Source organism: Dasypus novemcinctus, chromosome 27 (assembly GCF_030445035.2).
Source record: "Dasypus novemcinctus isolate mDasNov1 chromosome 27, mDasNov1.1.hap2, whole genome shotgun sequence".
NCBI lineage: Eukaryota > Metazoa > Chordata > Mammalia > Cingulata > Dasypodidae > Dasypus > Dasypus novemcinctus.
In genome coordinates this window covers 46,867,855-46,880,149 of record NC_080699.1, presented here as the reverse complement: position 1 = coordinate 46,880,149, position 12,295 = coordinate 46,867,855, and the positions used below count along the sequence as shown (strand labels likewise).

Genomic DNA, 12,295 nt, shown 5'->3' with positions numbered 1-12,295 from the left:
ATACTGCAAAGCTACAGTACTGAAAACAGCATGGTATTGGCACAAGGAGAGAGACACAGAACAATGGAACCGATTGAGAGTTCTGATATAGATCTTCATATATATAGGCATACACTATTTGATAAAACCACCAAACCCTCTCAAATGGGAAAGAATTGCCTATTCAACAAATGTTTTCTGGAGAACTGGATATCCATATGTAAAAGAATGAAAGAGGATTACCATCTTACACCTTATACAAAAATCAACTCAAGATGGATTAAATACCTAAATATAAAAGCCAAGACCATAAAGACTTTGGAAAGCAGTGTAGGGAAGCATATAGAAGACCTTGTGATAGGAAATGGCTTCATGAACTTCATACAAAAAGCATGAGCAGAAAAAGAACAAATAGATAAATGGGACTTCCTCAAAATTAAAGGCTTCTGCACCTCAAAGGAGTTTGTCAAGAAAGTGAAAAGAGAGCCTACACAATGGGAGAAAATATTTGGTAAAGATATATCTGATAGGAGACTTATAACCTGCATATATAAAGAACTCCTATGTCTTGAAAATAAAAAGACAAACAACCCATTTAAAAAATGGGGAAAAGATTTAAACAGACACTTCTCCAAAGAAGAAATATAAATGGCTAAAAAGCACATGAAAAAATGCTCCAAATCTCTAGCTATCAGGGAAATGCAAATCAAAACTACAATGAGATACCATCTTACTCCCATAAGATTGGCAGCTATGAAAAAAAAAAAAGAAGACTACAAATGCTGGAGAGGATGTGGAGGAATGTGAGCACTCACCCACTGCTGGTGGGAATGGAACAGGATCCAGCCATTCTGGAGGACAGTTTAGCAGTTTCTCAAAAAACTAGCTATAGATTTGCCATATGACCCAGAAATTCCACTGCTGGGTATATACCCAGTAGAACTGAAAACAAGGACACAAATCGATATATGCACACCAATGATCATAGCAGCACTGTTCAATATTGCCAAAAGTTGGAATCAACCCAAATGCCCATCAACAGAAGAGTGGATCAATAAAATGTTGTATATACATACAATGGAATACAACTCAGCTTTAAGAACGAATACACTACAAACACACATGATAACATGAATGAATCTTGAGAACCTTATGTTGAATGAAGCAACCCAGGCATTGAAGGACAAATTATACATGACCTCAATGATATGTAATAAGTAAACCAAGCTACCTCAGAAAGCTAGAGACTGGATGATAGGCTTAAAGGAAATTGGGAGGTAGAGGAAGGATGTAAGCTGACAGCTACATGGGTGAAATCTATGATAAGCTGGAGGTAAGTATTCATACAAGGAAGGGATAAATGGGGGCATAGTGTTACCTTTGGGTGGGGCTTTGCAGGTTTGAGGGGGGCTAGGAATGGGTGGATGGGTAATATTGCCCAAAAAATTGGGGGGAGGGAGGGGCAACATATGAACATAGGAGATTGTCAGGTGTTGGTTGAAAGTAAAATGCTGAGAAAACCTTTTCAAAATATAATTAGGAAAGTTACCTGTTTAAGATATTCAAAGGGGATAATCTGACACAGGACAGACTCCTAAGGAATATCTGAATGCTCATTTTGCCAGAGTGGGTTATACCATTGGGTAGAGACCCATATAATGAGAGTGAAGGTAGATCCACATCCTGGGGAGGACTAATGCCATCAAAGAGAGGGAACTGTATCTCTCAAGATAAAGGATGGCTCCCAGGGCATTAGGGCAGTTGAGCAAGTCAAGCCCTCAACACTGTTGCAAGTATTGCAGAACATGGCTACTCAAGAAATGAAGACTGATTGTCACTGTGGGGCCCAAGGGGAGGGGGAAATAGATATTGAATAGATGGAACCAAAGTAAATGTGAGGGCAAAAGAAGTGTTTCACAAGTGTACACAAGGATGGATATAAAACATGTAATATTACACCAAAAACATATAGTGGATGACAGACTAATAATGTAAACCATAATATAAAACATAGGATAACTAAAAAATTTAGAAAACTGTATAGCCTAAAGTATGAACCACAATGTAAACACAAATGTCACCTTGTTTGAAAGCTATTGTCTCAATATCAGTTCATCAGTTTCAGTAAATATGATATGAATAAGTTAAAAGATTATTGCTATGGAAGGGAAAAGGTTTTATAATTGATATGTGGGAGTACTGTATATTGTATAGATGAATTACTGTGATCTAAGGCTCTTGTGAAGATAAGCTCAATAATTAGGAAAAAATAAAAGAAAAAGATAGGATGTAGAATTTTTCCAAATCAATATGTATTCTATATCTAACCTTCAAACTCATTGCTGTATTCCATTTTACTAGTGAGGGAACCTGACATTATATTGGGCTTCACTTTTCAGGAAGTTTTGGATCACAAAGTGGTTCAACAATGGCAGTGGAGGAATACTGGTATGGGATGTTATTGACAGGCCATATATGGTTGACAGGGAGTTATACAGTGCATGTGTCCAGGGTGCATGGAAATGTTTGGATATACTCATGGTGGAAACAATTAAAAACAGCAGCTAGGGGGTACTGGGTCCCTGGGCGGGGGGGGGGTGGTTTCTGTCGTGGTCCCTAGTGGAGCAGCGGCAGTCCCCCAGGTGCAACGGTAAGGACCAGGAAGGAATGAGGGTCCAACAGTGAGCCCCTGATACTAATGACTATGCTTGTGAGCCTATACACCTGAAATAAGAACAAGGCCTAGAGCAGCACTGTGCCTAAGAGTTCCCTCCTGACAGCCTCCATGTTACTCAAATGAGGCCAGTCTCAAAGCCAAACTCAGCATGTAAATGCAATGCCTTCCTCCCAGGGTGGGATATGACACCCAGGGATGAGCCTCTCTGGCACTGAGGGATCACTACCAAGTACCAGCTGATGACATAACTAGAAAATGACCTTGAATTAAAGGTTCAACGTGGACCAGCAAATATCCCTATCTATGTATAATAACAGGAGTTAAAATTGCTGTTTGACCTAAAGTAAGGGGGAAATGGAAAGGACAAATGAGTTCATATGTCTATGAGTCTCTACAAAAGAGTCTGGAGGTTGTCAGAAGGATTGCCCTTATACACACCTGAGCAGGGTCTCAGAGACAGATAAAGTAGATTCAACCCCAGGTATTGGTCCTTTAGAGGGCTAAAGAGACCCACAGATTCTATGGTCATGGCAGATGGGGCTCAAAGCCATGTCAGTTGGCCTTTCTCTGGAGCTGGTGTTTCTGCGTGATGGAGCTGGACTCAGATGGGATCTCTTTTCACAAGACTTTCATGCTACTTTACTGGAATTGTAGTTAGTGCTGGGGTTTAAGATATATCTAGGGGATTTGAATCTCTGGACTGACAATATGATAGCCAGGCCCTGAGTCTCAACAGACTTTAGCTCCTGCACTCTGATTTAATGGACTTACCCCACTCAGCTAACATGGAGTTGAAGAATGTCAACCACCACACCATGGAGCCTAGAGTGCCTACAACTGAAAGCAGGAGGATTGCATCCAGTATCCATGTGGAATCTAAGCCCCCTCTTGACATAGATGTGGAATGGACACAACCAAGCCAAGGTCCACAGGAAGGAGGAATTCAGTAAGGATTAGAGTGGACTTAATATCCTATTCATGAACTATTGTGGTTAATAATCGAGAAAATGTGGCATTGGTGTGGAAAAAGTGGCCATGGTGGCTGCTGGGTGCAGGGAATGGGAGGAAGAGATGAGATGTGGAGGCATTTTCGGGACTTGGGTTGTCCTGGGTGATGCTCCAGAGACAATTGTCGGACATTGTATGTCCTCCCATGGCCCACTGGATGGAACGTGGGAGAGTGTGGGCTATAGTGTGGACCACAGGCCATGGGGTCCAGCGATGCCCAGAGATGTACTCACCAGATGCAATGGATGTGTCATGATGATGGGGGAGAGTGTTACTGTGGGGGGAGTGGTGGAGTGGGGGCGATGGGGGTGAATGTGGACGTCATATTTTTTTAATGTAATATTTTTAAAAAAATGAATAAATTGAGTAGAATTTGGAAAAAAAATAAAAAAAATATTAATGAGAAATTTGAAAAGTTAAAAAACAAACAAAAAAAACTGTATATCAGTTTCAGTAAATATAGTATGAATATGTAAAAAGATTATTGCTGTGGAAGGGAAAAGGGTTTTATGTTAGATAGGTTGGAGTACTGTATACTGTATATATGAATTACTGTAATCTAAAACTTTTGTGAAGATAAGCTTAACAATTAGGAAGAAAAGAACAGAAAAATTAGGATATAGACACTGAGGAAAAGATGGAAGTAGTTGCCTTGCCAATTTGCATACAGGGCAACAGTTACTGCAGTGATGGAAGGGAAAACATCAAAAACAAAGCTTTCTCAGTTTTAAATTTTTTGATACCCAATTTATTTTTACCTTAATTTTTCTAAATTAATATGTATTCTATATCTAACTAATATGTATTCTATATCTAATATTAAACTCATCACTATATTCCATTTTACTATTAATAGAACCTGGCAATATATTGGGCTTCACTTTTGAAGAAGTTTTGGATCACAGAGAGGTTCAACAATGGCAGGGGAGGAATACAGATGTGGGATGTTATTGAGAGGGGACCCATGGTTGGCAGGTAGTTCTCCAGGGCATATATCCAGGGTACATAAAAATGTTTGGATATATTCATAGTGGATACAATTAAAAACAACAACTGAGGGAGTGCTGAGTTCCTAGCCAGGGGAGCTCTATCACAGTCCCTAAAGCAACAGCAACAATCCCCCAAGTGCAACAGCAAAGACCAAAAAGAAGGAAGGTCCATCAATGAGCCTTTGATACTAATGACTATGCTTTTGAGTTTGTGCACCTGAAATAAGAACAAGGCCTAGAGCTGCAGGGTGCCTAAGAATTACCTCCTGAGAGTCTCCATGTTGCTCAGATGTGGCCAGTCTTGAAGCCAAACTCAGCATGTAAGTGCGTTGTCTTACCCCCAGCATGGGACGTGACTCCTGGGGATGAGCCTGGAGGGATTACTACCAGTCCCAGCTGATAATATAACTAGAAAGTGGCCTTGAATAAAAGGGTCAACTGGGACCAGCAGAATATCTCAATCTACATATAATACCAGGAGTTAAAAATGCTTTTTCACCTGAATAAAAGGGGGAAATCGAAAGGACAAATAAATCTACATGGCTATGTGTCTCCAAAAAGAGCCAGGAGTTATCAGAGGGGTTGGCCTTATGCACACTTGAACAGAGTCCCAGAGATAGATAAAGTAGGTATAACCCCAGATATTGGTTCTTCTGAGGGCTACAGAGACCCACAGGTTCTATGGTCATGGCAGATGGAGTTCAGTGCCATGTCAGTTGGCCCTACTTTGGAGTTTGTGTTTCTGTGTGATGGAGCTGGACTCAGATGTGATATTTGTTCACAAGCCTCTCCCATTTCTTTTACTGGAACTGTAGTTGGTGCTGGGGTTTAATGTGTACCCAGGGGACCTGAATCTCTGGACTGACCATATGATAGCCAGGCCCTGAGCCTCAACAGACTTCAGCTCCTACACTCTGGTTTATTGGACTTACCTCACTCATCTAACATGGAGGTGAAGAAGGTCAACCACCACACCAGGGAGCCAAAACTGCCTGCAACTGAAAGCAGGAGAACTGCATCCAGCATCCATCTGGAATCTAAGCCCCCTCTTGATATAGATGTGGAATGGAAATAACTGTTCTAAGTTCCACCTGATGGTGGAATAGAGTATGGATTAGAGTGGACTTACTGATATTCTATTCATGAAGTATTTTGATTAGTAATCAAAGAAAATGTGGCATTGGTGTGGAGGAAGTGACCATGGTGGCTGCTGGGGATAGGGATTGGGAGGAAGAGATATGATGTGGGGACATTTTAGGGACTTTGAGTTGTCCTGGGTGGTGCTGCAGGGATAGTTACCGGACACTGTAAGTCCTTCCATGGCCCACTGCAGGGACTGTGGGAGAATGTGGGCTTTGATGTGGACCATTGACCATGAGGTGCAGCAGTGCTCAGAGATGTATTCACCAAATGCAATGAATGTCTCATGATGATGGAGGAGGTGGTTGTTATGGGGGGAGGAGCATGGTGAGGGGCGTGCGGGGTATATGGGGACCTCATATTTTTTTAATGTAACATTAAAAAACAAATAAAGACAAAAAAATAAAGTATACATGATGTAAAAAAAAGAAAAATGAATTTCTTAAAACCAACTTAAAATTTGACATTCAAGGGAGCTGATGTGGCTCACATAGTTGGGTGCCTGCTTCCCATATGGGAGATCCTAGGTTTGATTCCCAGTGCCTCCTAAAAACAAACAAAAAATAAACAGCTATCAAACAAACAAACAAACAAAAAAACAGCTCAGAGAGCAAATATAGCTCAGTGGTTGAACCAGCTTCCCACATATGAGGTCACCAGTACTGAAAATGAAAAACTGGCACTCAAAGCACACCAAAAAAAAAAAAAAAAAAAATAATAATAATAATAAATAAAAACTAGTGAAAGAAACCTAAGAAAATTTTGGCATAGCTATATTAATCTTTTTTGATATATAAAAGTTTAGTATATGAGAAATGTTTAAATTTATCCAAAAGAATCCTATCATACCCAAAACACACACAAAACAATCACTTCTCAGTTGCATATCTGCATTTCTTTAACAAAACAATAAGATACAATTGTAGGAAGGATTCATTATCAACACACTATTTAGAGTACCTCATTTAAAGATACTCGCTAAGAACATAGTTACAGGACCTGCTGTCAATGGTAATTCATGGTCATTTCATAATAGAAAAATGCTGCTCATGCAGCATTCTGCACATACCAGAAGTCTGATATCACACCCACATAAGTATTTTGCTCACACTTCCGATTATACCATAATATGCAAAAAGCAAAAAGAAAGCAGCTTTTAACATTATATCAAAATTTTGAAATGTGGGAAAAATATGAAAGAAAAAACTATTGCATGAATATCAGCAATATCAGAACTGAATGTTAGGTTTGTTTTTTTAACATTATTGCAGAGATTTCTTATCACATGTTCTTCAGTTTTTATGTCTTCTCCTAAATGTAAATAAGTGCTATGTATAGAATACAAATGTAGAAAATAACAGCATGATTTGTCAAAGTTAATTAAGAAAAAATGGATATAAAGTAAATACTCTTTCTCAATGGTAATTTTAAAAAAATATTGGTTTACTCTGATGAAGGGCTCAAAAACCAATTCAAAGGCAGTGTTGAAGACAATGTGAATCCCTCTTTCCTATCAAGCACTATCTAGAAATGTAGATTTGCTAAACCTTAGTGTTTTTTAAAAGAAGTTTTGCTTTTATGTTTGTTTGTTTTTGGTGTAGACCAGAATGCCAAGATATCAAGTGTAGGAAACAATGGGCAAATTTACAACAAAGCTGATGTCAGCTTTCCCACTGTGCTGTTAAGATATCAGCTATGGGCATCTGTATATAGAAAGAGGTGGAGTTTCCTGGGACTCTTGAATTGTTGCCTATAAATACACTTGTTGGCAGCCTTCAGTTTGATACCCCAGATTTGGGTTTTTTAAGTCTGTGTTCTCAGATTGTGAAACTTCTTCTTTTGAGGGCTTTGGGCACCTAAAGAGATAGCCGTTGCTATCAAAGAGCTTTCAGAAGGTAAATTCCTAAAAAGTATTCTCAGGGTGTTTATTTGTTGATTCGAGCACATCCCAAGACTAAGTGCTCTCCTCACTACCATTGTTCCAAGGGATTTCTTCATCTCAGGGTAAATTTGAGGTGTCCATGGAATGGTCGATCTTGGCAATGTGGGGAGCAGGCTGTCTCCAGATGTCACTGGAGGAATCAGTGGAGCCAAAGAATGGGTGGACTTTGAGGTCATTAGCACTGTTTCTCCCCAGCAGGTCTTAAGTGACACAATACAGTTTGGTGATGAGGTCCCTGGCCTTAGAGCTCATATTGGCATGGGCTGCAATGTGGAGTGTATTCTCCCAGTTGATCACTTTCAGTTGGGTTTCTGTAGGAGTAGTTGCCAAAAAAGGGGGTTATGCCATCAGCATCTCAAAGAAAATGACTCAAAACTCCACCAGTCACACAGCTAAGTGTATCCTTCATGAAGGAGCACTTAAGGAGAGATGTAATTTGGAGTCCAAACCATAGAATATGCCAGAAACCTCTGATGCTACTTTCTTGCTCTCTGCTGCAGGATCTTCAGCCTGTGCCAACACCAACAATTGGACATGCCATCCCAGAGGTTGCTGGACTCCATGCTGTCCTCTCTGATATGGTTCCCTTTCTGATAGTACTTGGAATCGTGAGTCCACCTGAATCCAGTGCAGAGGCCAAATGTCTAGCTTGATATCCCAGTGGATTAAGCCCATCTTTTGGACATTCTCCATGGCCAGGGTCAGCTCTCCAATGTAGAAGAGGACCAGGTGTTGGGAAAGAGCTCCATGAGGGTAAGCAGTCTCATCATGTCATCCCCAGGATGTACTCCATCATGAAGTACAAACTGTCTTTGTCTTGGAAGGAGTAGTAGAGTTTAACTCCCCATTCACTGTTTGCCTTGGGCCAAGACATTCCTCTTGGTCTTGACATGGGCTCCCTGGTTCCTGTCCAGCATGTCCTTCTTTCTCAGGGTCTTCATGGTGTATGGAGAGTGGATATCAACCTTACAAGCTGGGCTCCAATGCCCAGGCTCTTCATTTTCACAAACACAGACATCGATTTTGGCCCTCTTCAATCTGTTGTAATTAGACTCCTGAAAGGATCTTCCTTATCTGTCCTGTTCACCTTCCCAGATTCCAGCTTTTGCCATTCTTGCTCTAGTTGACCTTTGGTTGGTAGATTTTGATTACATTTTCCACATTCTGCACCATGAAGAACTTGAATGCAAAGGGCAAGTAGCTCTTGATGCATGCTTCTTTCTTCCCTTAGTCTTTCTGTTCTTTTGCATACTGGATTTGCTTTTTATCTTTCCCAACTTTCTCCCCTTTGGTGACCTTGTGGCTATTGTGGCTTCTCTCAGCAGGCTGCGGGGTGTGTGTGTGGAGGGGGGGGCTCGAAGATCCTGCTCCATATCCACACACAATCTGGTAATGTCTCACTACTCCAATTTACTTTGAAGCAAGAAATGCTTGGGGTAAGGTGGGGGCAGGCACCTCATCTCCATGTCCATTGGGTATGCACTGAACCCCCCCCCCCCCAGGGGGCTTGCTAAGAGTCAAGACCTTCCACTGCTGGAGTGAATCCTGGCATCCATTTCAGATAGCAAGGCCCCAAAGCCATCAGGGGCTCTGGTCTCATCCTCATGCTCTTGACCCAATGCAAGATGTAAGATGAAGTGACCACACTGATAGTATTGGGGGAGGGCAGGGAGGATATGTCTTGCTGGTGGCTCCTGGCCTCATGAGCACAGGTGCTGGCTGCTGGTGGCTGTTGAAAGAGTTGGTCCTACTGGGGATGGGATGATCAAGCCAGGTGGACATGGACTGACTGGGAGGGGGTGGCATATCCAGACCTGGGTTTTTAAACTAGTCCCAGCAGGACTGTGTGGACTGCCAGGGCTGGACAGGGGAGCCCCTCATTCATGCAAGTCCAGGTACAGGCTGTTTCAGGACTGGGTAAGGAGGCTATGTGGGAAGCTCTGTGGGGGGCTTGCCTCTGAGATCCCATCCCCTATATCTGGTAGGAGGCAGGGCTGACTTGTTTGTCATGGGGATGCAGCATTTACAGTCCCCTGGAAGGCAGGCAGTCCAGGTCCTTGGCTGGCATATGCACCCGCCTCCAACTGCAGCTTGCTCTGGAAGGAGGGACTGCACTGGACACAGTAGCCCATCAGCTTCCCAGGCACTAGCAGATGGGGCAGCCATAATGGGGGCCAATGGAGTCATGGGAGCCTTGGAGCTGGAGGACTTGGCTCCCTGGCTAGCCACAGAGTAACCCATCAGGGGGACCTTCATCTCCACAACACACTGTTTGGTCTGATGCTGGTGGCCCCTAGGCAGGGCAGGAGGCCCAACCCCAGGAGGCCACCGTCCAGTTGGGGTCAGAGCAGGGGTTGGTGCTCAGAAAATAGGTATTCCATGTACTGGTAGGGCACTTTCTCCAGCCCTCTACACCAAAGCTGGGTTCCTCATAGGCTGCCACACTCAGCTAAAAATAGGAAGGGAAGGAATCGCCAATATCTTCAGAACATGGCCTTTGAGTCATGCTGGCAATTGTGATGCCCTTTCCTGGGGAGGTCTTCTTGATGACCTGTGTAATTTGCTGATTTCTTGGGTCCAAGTATCCCATCTTGCTCATGCACTCCAGAACGGCCTCCATGTTCCTGCTGCACCTCAACTTGAGGGCTCAGACGGCCATCTCCTGGTCATATCCTGCATTCACCAGTTCCTGCAGCATCTGTTGGTTTATTCTGCAGCTGCAGAAGTGCCCAACCCATTAGCAAAAGGCAGCAGAGAATATTTGATCTCCCTCAAAACTTTCTGATAAGGTACAAACTTTCGGTTAGCTCTCAGCTGCTGCTGCCTGGTAGCATCCTTGTTCCTCCCCCCCACCCCCCCACCTCCCCAGGACCTTGGTGAACAGGGAAGCATCATTGTTTGGTTCCACAGGTAACCTCTGCACTGAACATTTGGATGGCTGCTTTAACTCTTGACAGATTTCTTCCAATCACTGCCTATTTCCAGAATACGGCATGGCAGGAAAAGACTTTTGCCTCATTGTTAGCACAGTTTCCTTTGACCATAACTACAATCTTCTTAAAGTATTTTAGTAATAATTAAAAAACAACAACAACCTTATACAGCAAGTTCATTGTAAATGTACTTTCCAAACTATCTCCTTTCGAAAATCTTCTTTCCTTTAATTTCCATAGTTCCTAGGGAGAATTTTCCAGTCTTCATTTTGACGATCACTGCACTACCTCCAGAGCATCTACCTGCTGGGGTTTGGAGGGTGTCCTAGCTTGACCCCATGGCCTCTTCACCAGGACAGGGGATGCTGCTGGCAGCTCAAGAAAGGGGAAGTCCTGGCCACCTACTGGTGGACACTCCATCTTCCCCAGGCACTCACAATAACTGATTTTGATATATACTGAAATGATTTGAGATTTTGAAATATTGTGATATAATGATGGTATTTTGCACATTGAAAGAACATGTCTTTTTGGGATTCAGAGGGCGGAGTGTGACAATTTGGAGTTCTTTTATGAATCCCCAAAAGAGAATATTAATGCTTTTGAATGAATCCAGTCATGTTTGTGTGGGGCCTTTTCATTGGACTGCATTGGTTAAGCTTGTGTCAGGTTGATTTTTGGACTTCTTACGGGAGCTGATATAAATGGGGGAGAAGCCACCATATTGATCCTGCCATGAGAGAGAGAGGACTGCAGGAAAACAGAGAATCCCCAAAGACTGGCTGAGTGAAGGAAGTAAAGACTTGTTGGCTGAAGAAAATAAAATGTGAATTAACCTAGAAAACAAAACAGGAAAAAGATGTTCTTTGTTGAGACTCCCTTGGTCAAGAGACCAGTTTAGTAGAAAGAAAAAAGTCACTTTGAATAGTTAAAAGATAAACAGCCTATCCCTGTTTCTAATGATAAGATAGCAACAATAAATCCGTAAGTGCTTGTTAGCACAGCAGACTTGCTCTATAAATAGGTAGCTGAATAAAAATAAATTTGTCTGTTGGCATTGACTTGCAGATCCCCAGATGCCTTCTCTCTTGCCTTTCCTTCCTTTCATTCCCAATTTCCTTCAGGTTGGTTACAACAGCTGAAGGAGGTCCCAAAGTCTAGAACCAGGAGAGCACATGAGAGGTAAAGGGTTCAGTTCCTGGTGTCTCCTAAAGATGACCTGACACAGAGAGCAGACAGATGAGGGATCCATCTCAAAGTGATGGAAACCTGTGAGCTGTATACTTCAGATTTTATGCTACACTGTTAGAAATTCAATGTATTTTTTAGGTTGTCTTTTTTTAAAATAAAATTTTATTGAATTATATCATACATGAACATAAATAAGCAATAAGTATATAGTAAAAGTTGTGAAGTTACAAAACGCACAAGTATATAATCATACAAGGCTTTCATACTTCTTCCTGTCACCAGAGCCTTACAATGTTGTGAAACATTAGTTATAAACTAGGAAAGAGCTTCATTAACATAACTATAGCCCATAAATTATATTTGTTGTATTTTCCCCCAAACCACCCAATTATTATCACCCTCTATATTTTTAAATATATTATATATTTGTTAAAAT

The 12,295-nt window shown here is 41.9% G+C and overlaps 1 pseudogene; it reads right to left on the bottom strand.

The window, feature by feature from the left end:
- Positions 1 to 7,543: 7,543 nt before the first annotated feature.
- Positions 7,544 to 10,754, bottom strand: LOC101427551 (serine/threonine-protein kinase LATS2-like; annotated as a pseudogene).
- Between the last annotated feature and the right edge of the window lie 1,541 nt (positions 10,755 to 12,295).